The 17962-nt window shown below is 40.5% G+C and overlaps 1 protein-coding gene across 3 annotated transcripts in view; it reads left to right on the top strand.

Moving 5' to 3' along the window:
- TBC1D32 (TBC1 domain family member 32) overlaps positions 1–17962 on the top strand; it is a 270320-nt gene that overhangs the window by 119369 nt on the left and 132989 nt on the right. The gene's annotated exons all lie outside the window — the stretch shown is intronic.

Below are 17962 nucleotides of genomic sequence, written 5' to 3'. Positions count from 1 at the left end.
TTTGCATTGAAAATCTCTTGGCCAGGCGTTGTGGTTCATGCCTGTAATCCCAGCACTTTGGGAGGCCGAGGTGGGGAGATCACCTGAGGTCCAGAGTTCGGGAGCAGCCTGGCCAACATGGTGAAACCCCGTGTCTACTAAAAATACAAAAATTAGCTGGACATGGTGGCGTGTGTCTGTAATCCCAGCTACATGGGGGGATGAGGCGGGAGAATCACTTGAACCTGGGAGGTGGAGGTTGCAATGAGCCAGGATCAGGCCACTGCACTTCAGCCTAGGCGATAGAGTGAGACTCAATCTCAAAAAAAAAAAAAAAATGTCTTTAATGTAGCTAACTTCATCAATTATCTTAGCTAGATCTGGATAACTTGCAACTTCTACATCAGCACTTGCTACTTCACTTTGTACTTTCATGTTATTCAGACAGCTTCTTTCCTTGAATCCCATGAACCAACCTGTTAATTTCAAACTTTTCTTCTGTAGCTTCCTCATTTCTCTCAGCCTTCGTAAAATTAAAGAGAGTTAGAGCCTTCTCTGGATTAGGGTTTGGCCTAAGGGAATGCTGTGGTTGGTTTGATTTTCTCTTCAAATCACTCAAACTTCTTCATATCAGCAATAAGTTTGTTTCATTTTGTTATTATTCGTGTGTTTCCTGGAGTAACACTTTTAATTTCCTTAAAGAACTTTTTCTTTGCATGCACAACTTGGCTAATTGGCACAAGAGGCCCAGCTTTTGGCCTGTCTCAGTTTTTGACATGCTTTCCTCACCAAGCTTAGTCACTTTTAGGTTTTGATGTACAGTGGGAGACACTCAACTTTTCTTTTTATTTGAATGCTTAGAGGTTTTATAAGGTTACTAATTGCCCTAATCTTAATATTGTTGTGTCTCAGGTAATAAGGAGGCCCCAGGAGAAAGAGAAAGATAGGTGGATGACCGGTTGGTGGAACAATCAGAGCAACATTTATCCATTAAGTTTGTTGTCTTATCTGGATACAGTTCATGGTGCCCCAAAATAATTACAATAGTAACATCAAAGATTACCAATCACAGGTCCTCATAACAGAATAATTATGAAAAGTTTGTGATATTGTGAGAATTACCAAAATGTGATGCAGAGACACAAAGTGAACACATGCTGTTAGAAAAATGACCCCAGTAGACTTGTTTGACATAGCGTTGCTACACATCTTAAATATTCAAAAAAGCATATTATCTGCAAAGTACAGTAAGTGACATGCAATAAAACAAGGTATGCCTGTAGTTTTATTGTTAGTCATTTATGTGCCTATATTTCCCACTACAATGGGAGTACCTTAGAGAAAGTAGGCTGTCTTCGATGTATATAAATCTAGCACATTATACGCATCCAGTGAAAATAATTGTTCTAATATGATTGGTTTTATCGAGATTGATTATGGGAAACAAGTACAAATTAGTTTTATGATATAGTCCAAAATGATGGCTTCAATGTTTGTTCTCTTAAGTTTTCATGTATCTCTGTGGGGCATATTCAAATATATCTTTCCACTTATGGAAAAATTTGTTTTCTGTTTGGTCTTAAGACAGTTAACTGCAGTTATATTACTCTGTTTCTCCCAAAGGCATTATATTTTAACCCTATAGAAAGATCACTGCCTTCTGTCATGATTTAAACATGTGTATGAGTTCCTTTTAAAACAAACAACTCTTTTGATCTATGCCTTCTTTTATTTACCACACTGTAGCTTGCTTTCTTCCCCTCCACCCTAAGCTTCCTGAAAAATTTGCCTGTGCTTTAAGTCTCTATTTCTTTCTCTTCTATCAACCATGGAAGCCACCATCATCTGGCATCTTTGCCCAACTACTTAACTTAAATTGTTCTGCCAAAACCCAATAAATATGTAATTCCCTAATCTAATGGAACCTCCCGGTATTAGTCTGTCATGCTGTTAATAAAGACATACTTGAGACTGGGTAGTTTATAAAGGAAAGAGGTTTAGTTGACTCACAGTTCAGCATGGCTGGGGAGATCTCAGGAAACTTAAATCATGGTGGGAGAGGAAGAAAACGCATTCTTCATCACATGGCAGCAGGCAAGAGAAGTGCTGAGCAAAGGGGGAAAAGTCCCTTATAAAACCATCATATCTCATGATAACTCACTATCATGAAAGCATGGGGGTAACTGCCCCCATGATTCAGTTACCACCACGTCTCTTCCACAACATATGGTGTATTAGTCAGGGTTCTTTAGAGGGACAGAACTAATAGGATAGATCTCTCTATATATCTATATATGTGTATCTGTATATCAAGGGGAGAAAGATGTAGGCTGAGAGCCTAGGCCAGTATAGTCTTTTCACATTTTTCTGCGTGCTTTATATTCTAGGCACACAGACAGCTGATTAGAGGGTGCCTACCCAGATTAAGTGTGGGTCTGCTTTTCCCAGCCCACTGACTCAAATGTTAATCTCCTTTGGCAACCCCCTCACAGACACACCCAGGATCAAAACGTTGCATCCTTCAATCCAATCAAGTTGACACTCAGTGTTAACCGTCACATGTGGGGATTATGGGAACTACAATTCAAGATGAGACTTGGGTGGGGACACAACCAAATCATGTCACATCCCCACCCTCTTTAACTTAATTTACCACTTTGGAATATTTGACATGGTTTGTCCACTCCTTAGTGTAATTCTGTTTCTATGGCTGTGGCATTACTTACTTCTTGTTCTCTTCCTTCTTTTCTGGTCTCTCCTGCATAGTTGTCTTTATAGACTTCTTTTGCTTTGTTTGTCCTATGGCCTCCAGAGTGATCTCATCCAATTCCATGCCTTCAGTTACACACTGACAACTCTTTGACCTATATGACTTGACTGCCAGTTTTATATTTAGAACCCTACCAGACAATGGGCATCTGGAACAGTCACAGGCATCTTAGTCTTATTGTGTCTACAACTGAATGTAATGTTTTCTCTTTCCCAAATCAGTTCTGTTTCCTGTTTTTCTCAGTACTATTAGCCACACAATTTAATGAACCAGAAACCTGGAAATCATTATTGATTCGTCCCTCTCGATAGGCAACAAATTACCTGATAGAATGTGCCTCCCTAACACCTTGATCTTGTTTTCTTTTTGTATTCTTTTTTTAAAAACTCTCATTTTGGCTTCAGTGGTACATGTGTAGGATTGTTATATAGGTAAACTCATGTTACAGAGATTTTTTGTACAGATTATTTCATCACCCGGGTACTAAGCTTGGTACCCAATAGTTATCTTTTCTGTTCCTCTCCCTTCTCCACCCCCTACCCTCTAATAGGCCCCAGTGTCTGGCGTTCCCCTCTTTGTGTCCATGAGTTCTTATCATTTAGCTCCCACTTATACCTGAGAACATGTTGTATTTGATTTTTTGTTCGTGCATTAGATTGTCTGCAGCTCCATCCATGTTCCCATGAAAGACATGATCTTGTTCTTTTTAAATGCTGCATAGTATTCTATGGTATATATGTCCACATTTTCTTTATTCAATTTGTCATTGATGGGCATTTAGGTTGATTCCATGTCTCACCTTATCCAAGTTCTCTCTGGATAAGATTATGACACAAAGCCGGAGAGTTGATATACTTCTGAGGTAGGACAGTAAAGGTATATTGCTGGTCTTGCTAGCTGAAGGCAAATTGCTTCTGGTGGGCCTTACGGACAGGAACGGAGATAAAGGCATTTGCCAAGTCAGTGGCTGCATACCAGGAGATGTGTTAATTTACTCAAGCAATGAAACCACATCTGGTACAGCAGCTGCAGTTGGTGTCACCACTTGGTTAAACTTAGGATAATCCAGTAGCATTCTTCAAGATCCATCTGTCTTCGGCACAGGCCAAATGGGAGAGTTGAATGGGGCTGTGTTAGGAATCCCCATCCCTGCGTCTTTCAAGTCCTTGATGGTGGCACTAATCTTTGCAGTTTCTCCAGGGATGCAATATTATTTTTGATTTAGTATTTTTCTAGGTAGAGGCAGTTGTAATGGCTTCTATTTGGCCTTTCCCAACATAATAGCCCTCACCTTACCAGTCAGAGAGCCTATGTGGGGGTTCTGCCAGCTGCTAAGTATGTCTATGACAATTATGTATTCTGGCATTGGGGAAGAGACTACAGGGTGAGTCCAGAGATCCACTGTACACGCTGTAAGTTGGACCTGAGGTAAAACTCTGTTAATTACCTGATGGCCATAAGCCACTACTTTAACTGGAGGACCACAATGACATTTTGGGTCCCCTGGAATCAACATCAGCTCAGAGCCAATGTCCAGTAGTCCCCAAAATGTCTGATCATTTTCCTTTCCCCAATGCACTGTTGCCCTGGGTAAAAGGCCGGAGGTCTCCTTGGGGAAGGATGGGAGAAAAATTCACAGCATAAATTGCCAGTAATATAGTGGGGTCCTTCCTCAAGGGAACCCGGCCTCCCCTTCATTCAAGGGGTTCTGAGTCTGTAAACTGGCTCGTCTGGAAATTGATTGAGGGGCCACGATTCTCTGTTTTTGTAATTCAAATTAGTCTTTTGTGCATTCGACCTAGAAGTTTTCTGCTTATATTAATGAAGTAGGAACGCAGTAGGCTTCCTATCAATTTCACTTCTAGGAACACCGTGATTAGCCAGTGCCAGAGCTCAACAGGAGTTGGAGTATTCTGATTGCTGCTTTGTCTCTGGTGTCCATTACAGTAGCTACACCCATCTGGCCTTTGACGGTTGAGTGCCACCCCTTGGCCCCCACCACCTCGGGATTCAATTATTCTTATTTTATTTAAATTTTGTAGTTTAATGAATTTGGTTCCCACATTTAGATCTGACATACAGAGAAGAGCGATTACAGGGCTCTTCAAAGATGTAGGTGAGGCCCTCACAAATCTATTTCACAAGGCATTGGTCAAGGGTATATCTTCTGGAACCTCCCAGCTGGGATGAGTAGATCTAAAGTGACTAATCCACTTCACCATCTCAATCTCCCTAAGACTTGAGATCCTTTCCTCTATATTAAACCAAGGGACATCAGGCATTTCCAACTTGCTCACATTGGGCCATCTTTTAATCCATATTTCAGCTAACTGAGCAACTAAACAATTAGAACCTTTTTCAACTCCTCAAGCTGCAACATTAAATGCAGAGTCCCTACTTAGTTGGGCCAAAGCAATAAATTCAGCCTGATTCAACTCTGTGTTCCTCCCACCATTATCCCATACCCTTAATATCCATTTCCATGCCTGTTCTCCAGATTTCTGTTTATGTAAATTGGAGAACTCAAGCAGTTCTTTTGAGTGTAGTGCGTTTCCTCATAGATCATGCTCTCAACCTCACCTTTAGGGGCCTGCAGGACTTTAATGCAGTTATAGGTCTAGAAGGAAACGGGGTGTTGGGGTAGCTCCTGAGGAGAATCAACATTCTTTTGCCTGACAACTGCCTCAGGGGAGGCCATCACTTTTGCCTCAGGCAGTGCAGGGTTTATCTCCTCAGACAAAAGTGAAACGGCTGATGGCACCATGGGTTGGGGAGGGGATGTTGCCACTACTGGGGATGGGGAAGCTGTTTCTTCTGGCAAAAAAAGGTTCATCATAGCGTACAAACTTAGTGTCCCCAGTTCTACGGGGTCCTCCCACATGTCCCCATTCAAAGTAGTAGGGTCCCATTCTTTTCCAATCAATGCCCTCACTTTAACAGTAGACACCTGGCGAGGCTGTGCATGCAGCTTTTGTTGCAGGTCGGCCACTCACGTGATAAGAACTTATGTCTGTTTTTCCACAATTTCAGCTCTTTCTCTGCAGGAAATGAAACTCTCAACCAGGGCAATTTTAGCAGATTTGAGGGTCAGTATCTTCTTCTGAAGCCAGGAGACAGAATCTCTGAGTTTATCATTTTCTTTCATCACTTTGTTCACTGAACTTAGAAGCAACCAACCAGCTTCATTATGTTCCTTGGTTTTCCACATATGGTCAAACATATTACATATAGAGTCACTAAATTCCTTGCCTCTCATGAGCGGTGAATCAGGAGTGTCAAATGCATTTATTTTGCATAACTCTTCACACCAACAGTTCACACCAATGACTATCAGTATTCTCCATACTTTTAGAAGTAGAGTCCTCCAGAAACCCCAAAACCAATGAAAGAATTCCAACCTTAATATTCTCTTCCTCTACAACTACTCCTGGTACCAAAATCTGTATTAGTCAGGGTTCCCTAGAGAGCAGAACTAATAGGATAGATAAAAGTATACATATAAAGGGGAGTGTATTAAGTATTAACTTACACAGTCAGAAGGTCCCACAATAGGCTGCCTGCAAGCTTGAGGAGCAAGGAGAGCCAGTCTGAATCTCAAAACGAAAGAACTTGGAGTCTGACGTCTGAGGGAAGGAAGCATCCATCACGGGAGAAAGATGTAGGCTGGGAGGCTATGCCAGTCTTATCTTTTCATGTTTTTCTGCCTGCTTTATATTTGCTGGCAGCTGATTTGATGGTTCCCATCAGATTAAGGGTGGGTCTGCCTTCCCCAGCCCACTGACTCAAATGTTAATTTCCTTTGGCAGCACCCTCACAGACACACCCAGGATCAATACTTTGCATCCTTCAATTCAACACGTAGACACTCAGTGTTAACCATCACACCTAGTAATGGGATTGCTGGGTTGAATGCTAGTTCTATTTATCGCTCTTTGGGGACAATTGCCAGAATGCTTTCCACAATGGTTGAACTAATTTATACTCTCAGCAACAGTGTATAAGTGTTCTCTTTTCTCGACAATTTCACCATCACCTGTTACCCTTTTACTCTTTTGATAATAGCCCCTCTGACTGGTGTGAGATGGCATCTTATTTTAGTTTTGATTTGCATGTCTAATGATCAGTAATATTGTGCTTTTTTCATATGCTTCTTGGCCGCATATATGTCTTCTTTTGAAAAGTGCCTGTTCATGTCCTTTGCCCACCTTTTAATGGGATTTTTTTTTTTTGCAAATTTCTTTAAGTTTCTTATAGATGCTGGATAGTAGATACTTGTCAGATGCATAGTTTGTAAATATTTTCTCTCATACTGTAGATTGTCTGTTTAGTGTGTTGATACTTATGCTGTGAGGAAGCACTTTAATTACATCCCATTTGTGAATTTTTGCTCTTGTCACAATTGGTTTTGGTGTCTTTGTCATGAAATTGATGGCAGTGGTGGCCCATCTGGAGCAGTGGCTGCCATGATGTCAGCTTCATTTTGGAAGGCAAGGCTGGGCCTGCATGCCCCATGGAGCTGGTGGGAGTCCCACCCTCCCAGGCACAGCTGCAGGCACTCAGCTGCCTGTGGGTAGATAGTGGTGGGTCCCTGGTGAAGCCCCACCTTCAAGCCAGGGTTGGCTTGAAGTATAAGGGCCAGGCTGCCAATTCTGCAGACTGGAGTGAGGACTTATGGTGCTTTTTCCAAGCCTGACTGTGGTTGCCCATGGACAAATCAGCATGCACTTTGATCCCTCTGAAGCCCATAAAAGCCCCAGACTCAGCCAGACTTGGGCAGATGTTGGGACGCCCTGACTGTGGAGAGGAGCTATGCACTGTGCATCTCCTCTCAGCTGAGAGCTGAGCAGACATCAGGACAACCTGCCTGCGGAGAGGAGATATACATTGTGGGTCTCCTCTTAGCTGAGTGCTGAGCAGACATCAGGATGACCACCCTGCAGAAAGTCTTTACCCACTTCTGGTCTCCTGAAAGCTGTATTGTTGCTCAATAAAGCACCTCTTTGCTTTGCTCACCCTCCAGTTGTCTACATACCTCATTCTTCCTGGATGTGGGACAAGAACTTGGGACCCACCAAATGGGAAGACTGAAAGAGCAGTAACACAAACAGGGCTGAAACATGCCTCCTGCTCATGCTCACCCTGTTGTGGGCAATGAGAAGGAGAGAAGAGAGAAAGGGAGAAGAGCTTTAGCCCTTCAGGTAGCCCAGATCTAGGAGATCCTTGATCCATGGCTGTGATACCCTCTTTGGGGCTCTGTGGTTTCTGGCATCTCCAGGATTTTGGGCACTGCTGTGTTCCCTGTTGCCCGTACTAGAAGCTGCTTGCTTTATGCCTGGTCCAGCTGCAGCCTCACAGGAAGCTGGCACCCATGCTGGTGCCTGGAGCTGCCCACCCTGCTGCAGCTGGCACACCTGGTTTTGAGCAGTGGCTGGACCCCGTGCTCATTCGCTCGTACATGTAACCCTCACTGCTTCATGTCTGGCTCATCCTGGGCAGGCATGGGATCTGAGTTGGTAGCCTGAGCTGAGCACAGCTTGCCAGGCCGAGTGGGTGGAATGAGCCCAGTGGGACTGAGCAAAATTCAGGCAAAGGTGCCACAGACCACACAGGTTTCCAGCTGGTGAATCAACACTCCAAGCATCCAAAGGCAAAATCTTTGCCTGTTTGTATGTCGGAATGGTATTGCCCATATTGTCTTCCAGGGTTTTTATAGTTTTGGGTTTTACATTTAAGTCTTTAATCCATCTTGACCTAATTTTTGTATATGATATAAGGAAAGGGGGTCCAGTTTCAGTTTTCTGCTTATGGCTAGCCAGTTATCTCAGCACATTTATCAAACAGGGAGTTCTTTCCTCATTGCTCGTTTTTGTCAACTTTGTTGATGATCAGATAGTTGTAAGTGTGCAGTCTTATTGCTGGGCTTTCTATTCTGTTCCACTGGTTTATGTGTCTATTTTTGTACCAATATTATACTATTTTGATTACTATAGTCCTTCCAAGTCAGGTAACATGATGCCTCCAGCTTTGTTCTTTTTGCTTAGGATTGCCTTGGCTATTCAGGCTCTTTTTTGGTTTCATATGAATTTTCAAATAGTTTTTTATAGTTCTGTGAAGGATGTCATTGTTAGTTTGATAGGAATATCATTGAATCTATAAATTGCTTTGGGCAGTATGCCCATTGTAATGATATTGATTCTATCCATAAGCATTGAATATTTTTCCATTTGTTTATATCATCTCTGAGTTCTTTAAGCCGTGTTTTGTAATTCTCATTGTAGAGTTCTCTCATCTTCCTGGTTTGCTGTATTCCTAGGTATTTTATTTTATTTTATTTATTTTATTATTTTTGTGGCAGCTGTGAATAGGATTGAATTCCTGATTTGGCTCTTGACTTGGCTGTTATTGGAGTATAGGAACGCTAGTGATTTTTGTGCATTGATTTTGTATCCTGAATCTTTTCTGAAGTTGTTTATCAGCTGAAGGAGCTTTTGGACCAAGACTCTGGGGTTCTCTAGATACAGAATCATGCTCTCTGCAAACAGGGATAGTTTCGCTTCCTGTCTTCCTATTTGGATGACCTTTATTTGTTTCTCTTACCTGATTGCTCTGGCCAAGACTTCCAATACTATGTTGAATAGGGATGGCGAGAGAGGACATCCTTGTCTTGTGCCAGTTTTCAAGGAGAATGTTTCCTGCTTTTGCCTGAATGGTATGATGTTGGCTGTGGGTTTGTCATAGAAGGTTCTTATTATTTTGAGATATCTTCCTTCAATATCTAGTTTATTGAGAGTTTTTAACACGAAGGATGTTGAAGTTTATTGAAAGCCTTTTCTGCATCTATTGAGATAATCATTTGGTTTTTGTCTTTAGTCCTGTTTATGCGATGGATTATGTTTATTGATTTGCATATGTTGAACCAACCTTGCATCCAAGGGGTAAAGCCTACTTGATGGTGGTGGATTAGTTTTTTTGATGTGCTGCTGTATTTCATTTGCAAGTATTTTGTTGAGGATTTTTGCATCAAGTTCGTCAAAGATATTGGCCTGGGCTGGGCACAGTGGCTCGTGCCTGTAATCCCAGTATTTTGGGGGCCTGAGGCAGGTGGATCACCTGAGGTCTGAGGTCAGGAGTTTGAGACCAGCCTGACCAACGTGGTGAAACCCCATCTCTACTAAAAATATAAAACTAGCCAGGTGTGGTGGCACATGCCTGTAATCCCAGCTACCCAGGAGGCTGAGGCAGGAGAATTGCTTGAACCCGGGAGGCAGAGATTGCAGTGAGCCGAGATCATGCCACTACACTCCAGCCTGGGCAACAAGAGTGAAACTCCATCTCAAAAAAAAAAAAAAAGGACCTGAAGTTTTATTTGTCGTGTCTCTGCCGGGTTTTGTTATCAGAATGATGCTGGCCTTATAGAATGAGTTAGGTAGGAGTACTTCTCTGCAATTTTTTTGGAATAATTTTATTAGGAATGGTACCAGCTCTTACTTGTATATCTGGTAGAATTCAGCTGTGAATCCACCTGGTCCTGGGCTTTTTCTGGTTGGTAGGCTATTTATTGCTTATTCAATTTTGGAGCTTGTTATTGGCCTTTTCTGGGAATCACTTTGTTCCTAGTTCAGTCTTGTGGGGGCATATGTGTCCAGGAATTTATCCTTTCTTCTAGGTTTTCTAGATTGTTTGCATAGAGGTGTTCACTGTAGTCTTTGATTGTTATTTGTATTTCTGTTAGGTCAGTAATTACATCCCTTTTGTCGTGTATGTATGTGTGGTGTGTGTGTGTGTGTGTGTGTGTGTGTGTATGTGCTGGGTTTGTTCATTCATTTATTTATTCAGCAGATACACAGGGAGTGCCTGCCATTTGCTCAGCACTGTGATTGAGGAACTGTGTGTACGTTGTTGAGTGAAGCACATACTATCCTTGCTCTGTGACACTCACAGTTTGGCTCAGGTTCAGAGAAGAAGAGTAGGGCTCCAGGGTGTGGTCAAGGTTCCACTGGGACAGTGATGTTCCCCAAACCAGTGAGGGGTGTAGTCTCTCCAGTGGGTCTTCCACAGCATTTTACTTGTATGGGGCTGGGTAATCACCAAGTGGATAAAGAAAATGTGGTATATATGTACCATGTAATACTACTAAGCCATAATAAAGGAATGAAATAATGGCATTCACAGCAACCTAGATGGAATTGGAGACTATTATTCTAAGCTAAAGTAACACTGGAATGGAAAACCAAACATTATATGTTCTCACCCAGATATGGGATCTTAGCTATGAGGATGCAAAGGCATAAGAATGATACAGTGGCCTTTGGGGGCTCGAGGGGAAAGAGTAGGAGATGGGTGAGGGATAAAAGACTACACACATTGTGTACAGTGTACACTGCTTGGGTGATGGGTTCACTAGAATCTCAGAAATCACCACTAAATAATTTATTCATATAACCAAACACCATCTGTTTCCCCCAAAGCCTATTGAAATAAAAAATGAATTAAAGAAAGATTGTACAAACCAGTTTATCCATCACTAGTACCATGAAATCAAAATATAACAGAATACTGTAGTGATAATAAAAGTGTTCTTAGAATTAAATAAAAATCATTTAAGAAAAATTGTTCTAACTCTATTAGTTAAGTTATCCCTGATAACTGAAAGTGACGTTTATTTTTGTTAGAATAAACACTACTCTTTAGAAATTTGAAAAAATACATATATTCTTTCCCTCTAGATGTAAGTGAAATATAGCCCGCTATACTCACCTGCCCTTTGCATTTTTCTATTAGTTGTCTTGGAGATGACTTTATAGCAGTATACAGAGCTGTTTCTTATCCTTTCCTCCCCGCCACAGTTGCCTAATAGTCCATTATGTGGATGTGCTAGAGTTTATCCAGCCTTTATTGGTGGACACTTGGGTACTTTCAAGTCTTTTATTATTATAAATGATGCCAAAATTAATAGCCTTGGCTTATGTTGTACTTGCCAGTGTGTCTGTATTTTTTTTTATTGTCGTATAACAAATTCTTACAAATCCAGTGGATTACAACAACACCTCTTTATTAACTCACAGTTTTGTAGGTCAGAAGTCCAGCATGGTGTGCCTGAATTTTCTGTGGCTGTTAGCTAGGGACTTCTTTGTAGTTTCTGGAGGCTACACCGGAGTCTTTGTCCTGTGTCCTTTTGTATTTCAAAAATGGAGAACTTCACTTATACCGTATTCCTCTCATTCTTTGAATCTCTCTGACCCTTTGTGACCAGTTAGAGAAAATTCCACTTTTAAATTGCTTGTTTGATTAGGTCAAGCCCACCCCCATAATCTCCTATCTTAAAGTCAACTGATTAAGGATTTTAGTTACATCTGTAAAAATTCCTTCACAGCAGTGCTTGCATTTGTGTTTGAGGCCTGGGAATCTTGAGGGCCATTTTCGAATTCTGCCTACCACAGTATCTTCAGGCTAGATTTCTAGAAGCATGATTACTGGGTTGAAAGGTAAATTCACATGTAATGTATTCCAATGTATGGTTCTTATTGCTAGATTTCCATTCACAAAGAATAATCCTTTCGCATTCCTCTCAGTAAGATATTATAGTGCCTGTTTCCTGGTAGGCTGATTAAGAAGATTATGTGGTCAAAAGTTTAGATATTTGTCTGACAAGTGAAAAATGTTAATTTATATATTTTTTTCATTCTGAACAGAACATCCTTTTCTATGCTTAAAGGCCATTGATGTTTACTTATCCCTTAATGGTCTTTTCATTCATTTTTGCCTATTTTTCTATTTGTGTAGTTCTTTTTCTTCTAAATTTTAAGAGATTCTTTAGCTTTTAGGGATATTAGGTCTTAACTTTTCATGGCTTCATGTCAGGTATCTACCAGAATTCTAACACCTGTGAACAACTCTCAGGTTGTACTTTATTAAACTAAAGGTGAATGATACAAAATACCCTTTTCCTTTAATATACACAATTTTTTAATTGCTTTCAGTTTCTATGACTTACCATGCAGCTCTATGATAATGATGTGTAAACATGGTATTGTGTTAGGTAGGAAAATGCAAATTGAATTAGTTTAGGGAAAGTAGGACATTTTTTGATTCATATAACTAACTTTCAGAAAAAGCAGGGACAACTGGAAACAGGACTGCTAGTGCTGTCAGGTCTATGTCCGTCTCTCTGTGTCTGTCCTCCTATGCCCTCCACCTTTGCTTATTGCATTTCATGTTGGCTTTGTTGAAAGGCAAACACAGTGTAATAATGGTTAAGAGTTTGAATTCTGAAGCCAGACTGCCTGCATTAGTTTCCTGGTTCTGCCTCTTACTAGTTGTGTGACCCTGAACAAGGTAGACCTCAGTTTTTTCTTGTTACAAGAGTGCCTTATGCTAAATGAAATAAGCCAGACACAAGAAGGACAAATACTACATAATACCACTTGTATGATGAATCTAAAATTGTTAAACTCATGGAAGCAGAGAGTGGAATGGAGGTGGCTAGGGATGGGAAAGGGGGAAAGCAGGCAAGTATTAGTCAAAGTGTATGAAGTTTTGGTTATACAAGATGATTAAATCCTAAAGATCTACTGTACAACATAGTGCCTACAGTTAGCAATACTGTGTTATATACTTAAAAGTTTGCTAAGGGGGCAGATCTCATGCTGAATGTTTGTATCTCTCACACACACTAATCAATAAGGCAGGAGGAAACTTTGGGAGGTGATAGATGGGCTTATGGCATAGATTGTGGTTATGGTTTCACAGGTGTATACATATCTCCAAGCTCATCAAATTTATACGCTATTAGTATAGCTTATTTATGTCAATTATACCTCAATGAAGTGAGTTTTTTTTTTTTTTTAAGAAGAGCTGTAATATTTTCACCTCAGGGTTGTTGTGAAGACTAAATGCATTTAGATCACTACCTGGCAGAGAATAAGTGATATATAAATGTTTGCTATAATTATTTTCTTCTTCTCTAGACGGTATTCTCCATAGGAGAGGATTCCATAGTCCTCCATTCCCCATAGGAGGGGCTACCTGTTATTCTGTAGGGATATCTTCACTCTCTCCCCTTTTATTAATTTCCTAGGGCTGTCGTAAACACATTACCACAAACCAGGTGGCTTTAAATCACAAAAATTTATTCTTTCCCAATTCTGAAGGCCAGAAGTTTGAAAACAAGGTGCCAGCAGGGCCATACTTCCTCCCAAGGCTCCAGGGAAGAATCCTTTGGTTTAATTTTTTTTTTTTCCAGGTGTTTCATGTCTTGTTGCTACATAAATCCAGTTTCTGCCGCTATCTTTACACGTCTAGTTCCTCTTCTCTGTCTTAAATCTCCCTCTGTTTTTCTCTTATAAGGACACTTGTCTTAGAATAAAGGTATACTTTGGTAATCCAGGATGATATGGTTTGGCTGTGTCCCTACCCAGATCTCATCTTGAATTATAGTTTCCATAATCCACATGTGTCATGGGAGGGGCTTGACAGGAGGTAACTGAATTATGGAATGATTTCCCTCATGCTGTTCTTGTGATAGCCACTGACTTCTCATGAGATTTTTATAAGGAGCTTTTCTCCACTTTGCTCCACACTTCTCCTTCCCGCTGCCATGTGAAGAAGGATGTGTTTGCTTTCCCCTCCACCATGATTGTAAGTTTCCTGATGCCTCTCCAGCCATGTTGAACTGTGAGTTAATTAAATGTCCTTTTTTAAAAAAAAATAAATAAATAAATTACCCAGCTCTCTTTATTAACAGCGTGAGAATGGACTAATACATACCGCAAGACTCTTAACCTCTGCAATGACTCTTTTTCTGAATAGGGTGACATTTACAGGTTCTGGGGATTAGGCCCTGGACATATCTTTTTTTTTTTTTTTTTTTTTTTTTTTGATGTGTGTGTGAGGGGTCACCATTTAACTCTCTATAACCCCAAACAGGAGAACAACCTTTTCCTCTACTTTTCCATGTTGAAAAATCCCAAGGAAGGAGTTTGATTAGCTTAGTTTTATTCATAGGCTAACCAGTCATAAGCCACTTCTAGAAGTGGAAGTGCAGAACTACTGGGACATTACATTTGACCTGTCCTCACCCTTCACTTGCCTATTTCTTCAATAAAACGAGTCAGTCACATAGCCCAAACCTGGCTATTGAGGCAGTTGTAAACAGTAGGCACTCAAACATATCTTTATATAGAATTGATACTCCTTTTTGTTTTTCCAGTATGGCCTCTGTCTGACCTAGTAGGTTATTGAAAATATTGTCAAGCTGGACAGTATCTTTTAAAAAGATACAGAATTTCTGTCTACTTTTTGTAAGTCCCAGGTCTTCTTGCACTAGTTTGTTGCTGTGAAGCTGCTTCTTGATTTAGGAAGCTGATTTCCTTATTGATACGTTATGGTGCTTAGAAACTGAAGCTCTCCATGAGGCTTCCCAGGAGTTTTGTTTTCTTCCCTAAGTGGTGATATATCAGTGTAATCTTATTCTTTGAAAAAATTATTTGCCATAACATTTGCTCTTTGAAAATGCATTCTCATTGATAGATTACTGTAATCTACTCTTCCATTAGCTTGTTGGTAATACAGTCTATCATTTTTATTCTAACTGTACCTAGTACTTAGATTCAGAACTAGAATCTCAGTTACAAGATGTCACTGGCTGTCAAATAGTTTGAGCTCTGCATTATATTCAAATAGCTGTGCAAATTTCAGTCACCTATATGAATTCCCTACCATTGAAGAAATATTTATTATAATACTTTTAGAAACTACTATGCATGGAACTAATTGGCAACCTCTCTCACCTCAGGTACAAGAAGGTTAATGATTCCTAATCAATTCTACATTGTTCTGTGAAGATTAACAGTGGTTAAAAATAGTGATAAGGTCGTTTCTCTAAAATTACAATAATTATTAAGTAATAAAACATTTGCCTATTTGCAGAATAGGTAGGTAGTAAACAAGTTTCATCACTATGTCCAGGGCAAAGACTATTTATTTAATAGTATTCAGATGCTTGAGCAAGTCATAGCAATCTCTGTGGCTCTGTCATGTAGCTAATTCAGGAAAAAGTAGAGAGGTTAAAGGAGACAGAAAGAGTCGTGATGCAATTAATGAGAATGACTGTGCAGCTGGGAATATGAATATGAGTTGTTTAGCTCACATTCTATTGTAATGTTTGAAGCAAGTACTGCCCAGCAAAGTAGTAGATAACAGCAACAGATCATTTAAAAATAGTAGTCTTTTTATTCATCATGACTAGGTAGTTTATTAATATTTACCAATTTAAACTCTCATGCTAGTATTATTTACACACTTCTACAAAATAATCTATAGAATGGTAAATACATTCTTATATGTTGGGTACAAATTTTTACTGGGCAGCTTTACCCACAATCCAGTTGTTGTATTAGTATTGATCAGTATTTGATTGGTGTTTTTCAAATGTGATTTTGAAATATCTATTATTTTCTTTTTACAAACTCATTCCTTTGCCTCTTTTTTTAATTTGATGAAACAGTCTTTGTATCATAAGCCACAAATTCCTCAATAAATATTATGTGACTTTACTCCCTAGTAAAACCTTTCTTCTTTTGCCCTATTGGTAACAGAAATATCCTGAATTTAAACTCACTGGAGACTAGCAAGTTTCTTGGTCAGGAAAATGAGCAATGAGAGAGATAGGTATTTGTCTATGAATAAATTTCTTAGGCCTGAACCCAAAGATATATGTAAAAGCAGGGCATTGTAGAAAGAAAGCCTTCCTTTTTTTTTCTTTTCTGAGACAGAGTCTTGCTTTGTCACCCAGGCTGGAGTGCAGTGGCGCGATCTTGGCTCACTGAAACCTCTGCCTCCTGGGTTCAAGCAATTCTCCTGCCTCAGCCTCCTAAGTAGCTGGGATTACAGGCACCCATCACCATCACACTTGGCTAATTTTTGTATTTTTACTAGAGACGGTGTTTCACCATGTTGGCCAGGCTGGTCTCGAACTCCTGACCTCGTGGTCCGCCCACCTCGGCCTCCCAAAGTGCTGGGTTTACAGGCATGAGCCACCACACCTGGCCAAGAAAGCCTTTTAAAACATGTTCAAAATTGTGTGGTTGGCTAAAATTTTCAGTGCTAGAACAACTGCCGGCACCTAGATCATCATATTCTGTGTATATTTGCATCAGTAGTTTTGAAGCCTTGGCTACACACTGGAACAATTACAGGGAGCTTTTAAAAGAGTATTAATGCCAGATTTCCACCCCTAGACATAGTGATTTAATCGGCCCGGGGTTGAGCCTGGGCACCTGTGTATCTTTTTTAAGTTCCCTACGTGATTCTAATGTTCAACCAGGGTTGGAAACCACTGATTTACATGAGCCAGATAATCGCTATTAAGAAAATCTAGTTACTAGATACAACATTTTGATCCGTTGTTCATTCTTCTAATTTGTGGATTTTATATTTGTTTTTCAAAGTAGTTTACATTTTTGGCAATTTATCAGTATTTAACTGATGGCATAAGGTTCTCACTAGTGCCAGAGTAGGGTCAAAATCAGTGTTTTCCACTTTGGCTGAATACTGGATTCACTTCGGAAACTTTTACAGTCCTAATGTAAATCTAGGCCACACTCAGACCAGTTAATTCAGAAACTTTGCGGGTTAGGACCTAGGTCGCCTTGTTGTTGTTGTTGTTGTTGTTGTTGTTGTTGTTGTTCTTCTTCTTCTTCTTCTGCTTCTGCTTCTGCTTCTGCTTCTGCCTCTGCCTCTGCCTCTGCCTCTGCTTCTGCTTCTGCTTCTGATGCTTCTGCTGCTTCTGCTTCTGCTTCTGCTTCTGCTTCTTCCCTCTTCCTCTGCTTCTGCTTCTTCTGCTTCTGCTTCTTCTTCTGCTGCTGCTTCTGCTGCTGCTTCTCCTTCTCCTTCTCCTTCTCCTTCTCCTTCTCCTCCTCCTTCTCCTCCTCCTCCTCCTCCTTCTTCTTTCTTCTTTCTTCTTCCTTTTCTTTCTTTCTTCTCTCTTCTTCTCACTTTCTTCTCTTTCTTCTTCTTCTCTCTTTCTTCTTCTCCTTCTTTCTTCTTTCTTTCTTCTTCTTCTTTCTTCTTCTTCTCCTCCTCCTCCCCCCCTCCTCCTTCTCCTCCTCCTCCTTCTCCTCCTCCTCCTTCTCCTCCTCCTCCCCCCCTCCTCCTTCTCCTCCTCCTCCTCCTTCTCCTTCTTCTCCTTCTTCTCTTCTTCTTCTCCTCCTCCTC

Source organism: Symphalangus syndactylus, chromosome 2 (assembly GCF_028878055.3).
Source record: "Symphalangus syndactylus isolate Jambi chromosome 2, NHGRI_mSymSyn1-v2.1_pri, whole genome shotgun sequence".
Lineage (NCBI taxonomy): Eukaryota > Metazoa > Chordata > Mammalia > Primates > Hylobatidae > Symphalangus > Symphalangus syndactylus.
This window is presented reverse-complemented; position numbering and strand designations above follow the sequence as displayed.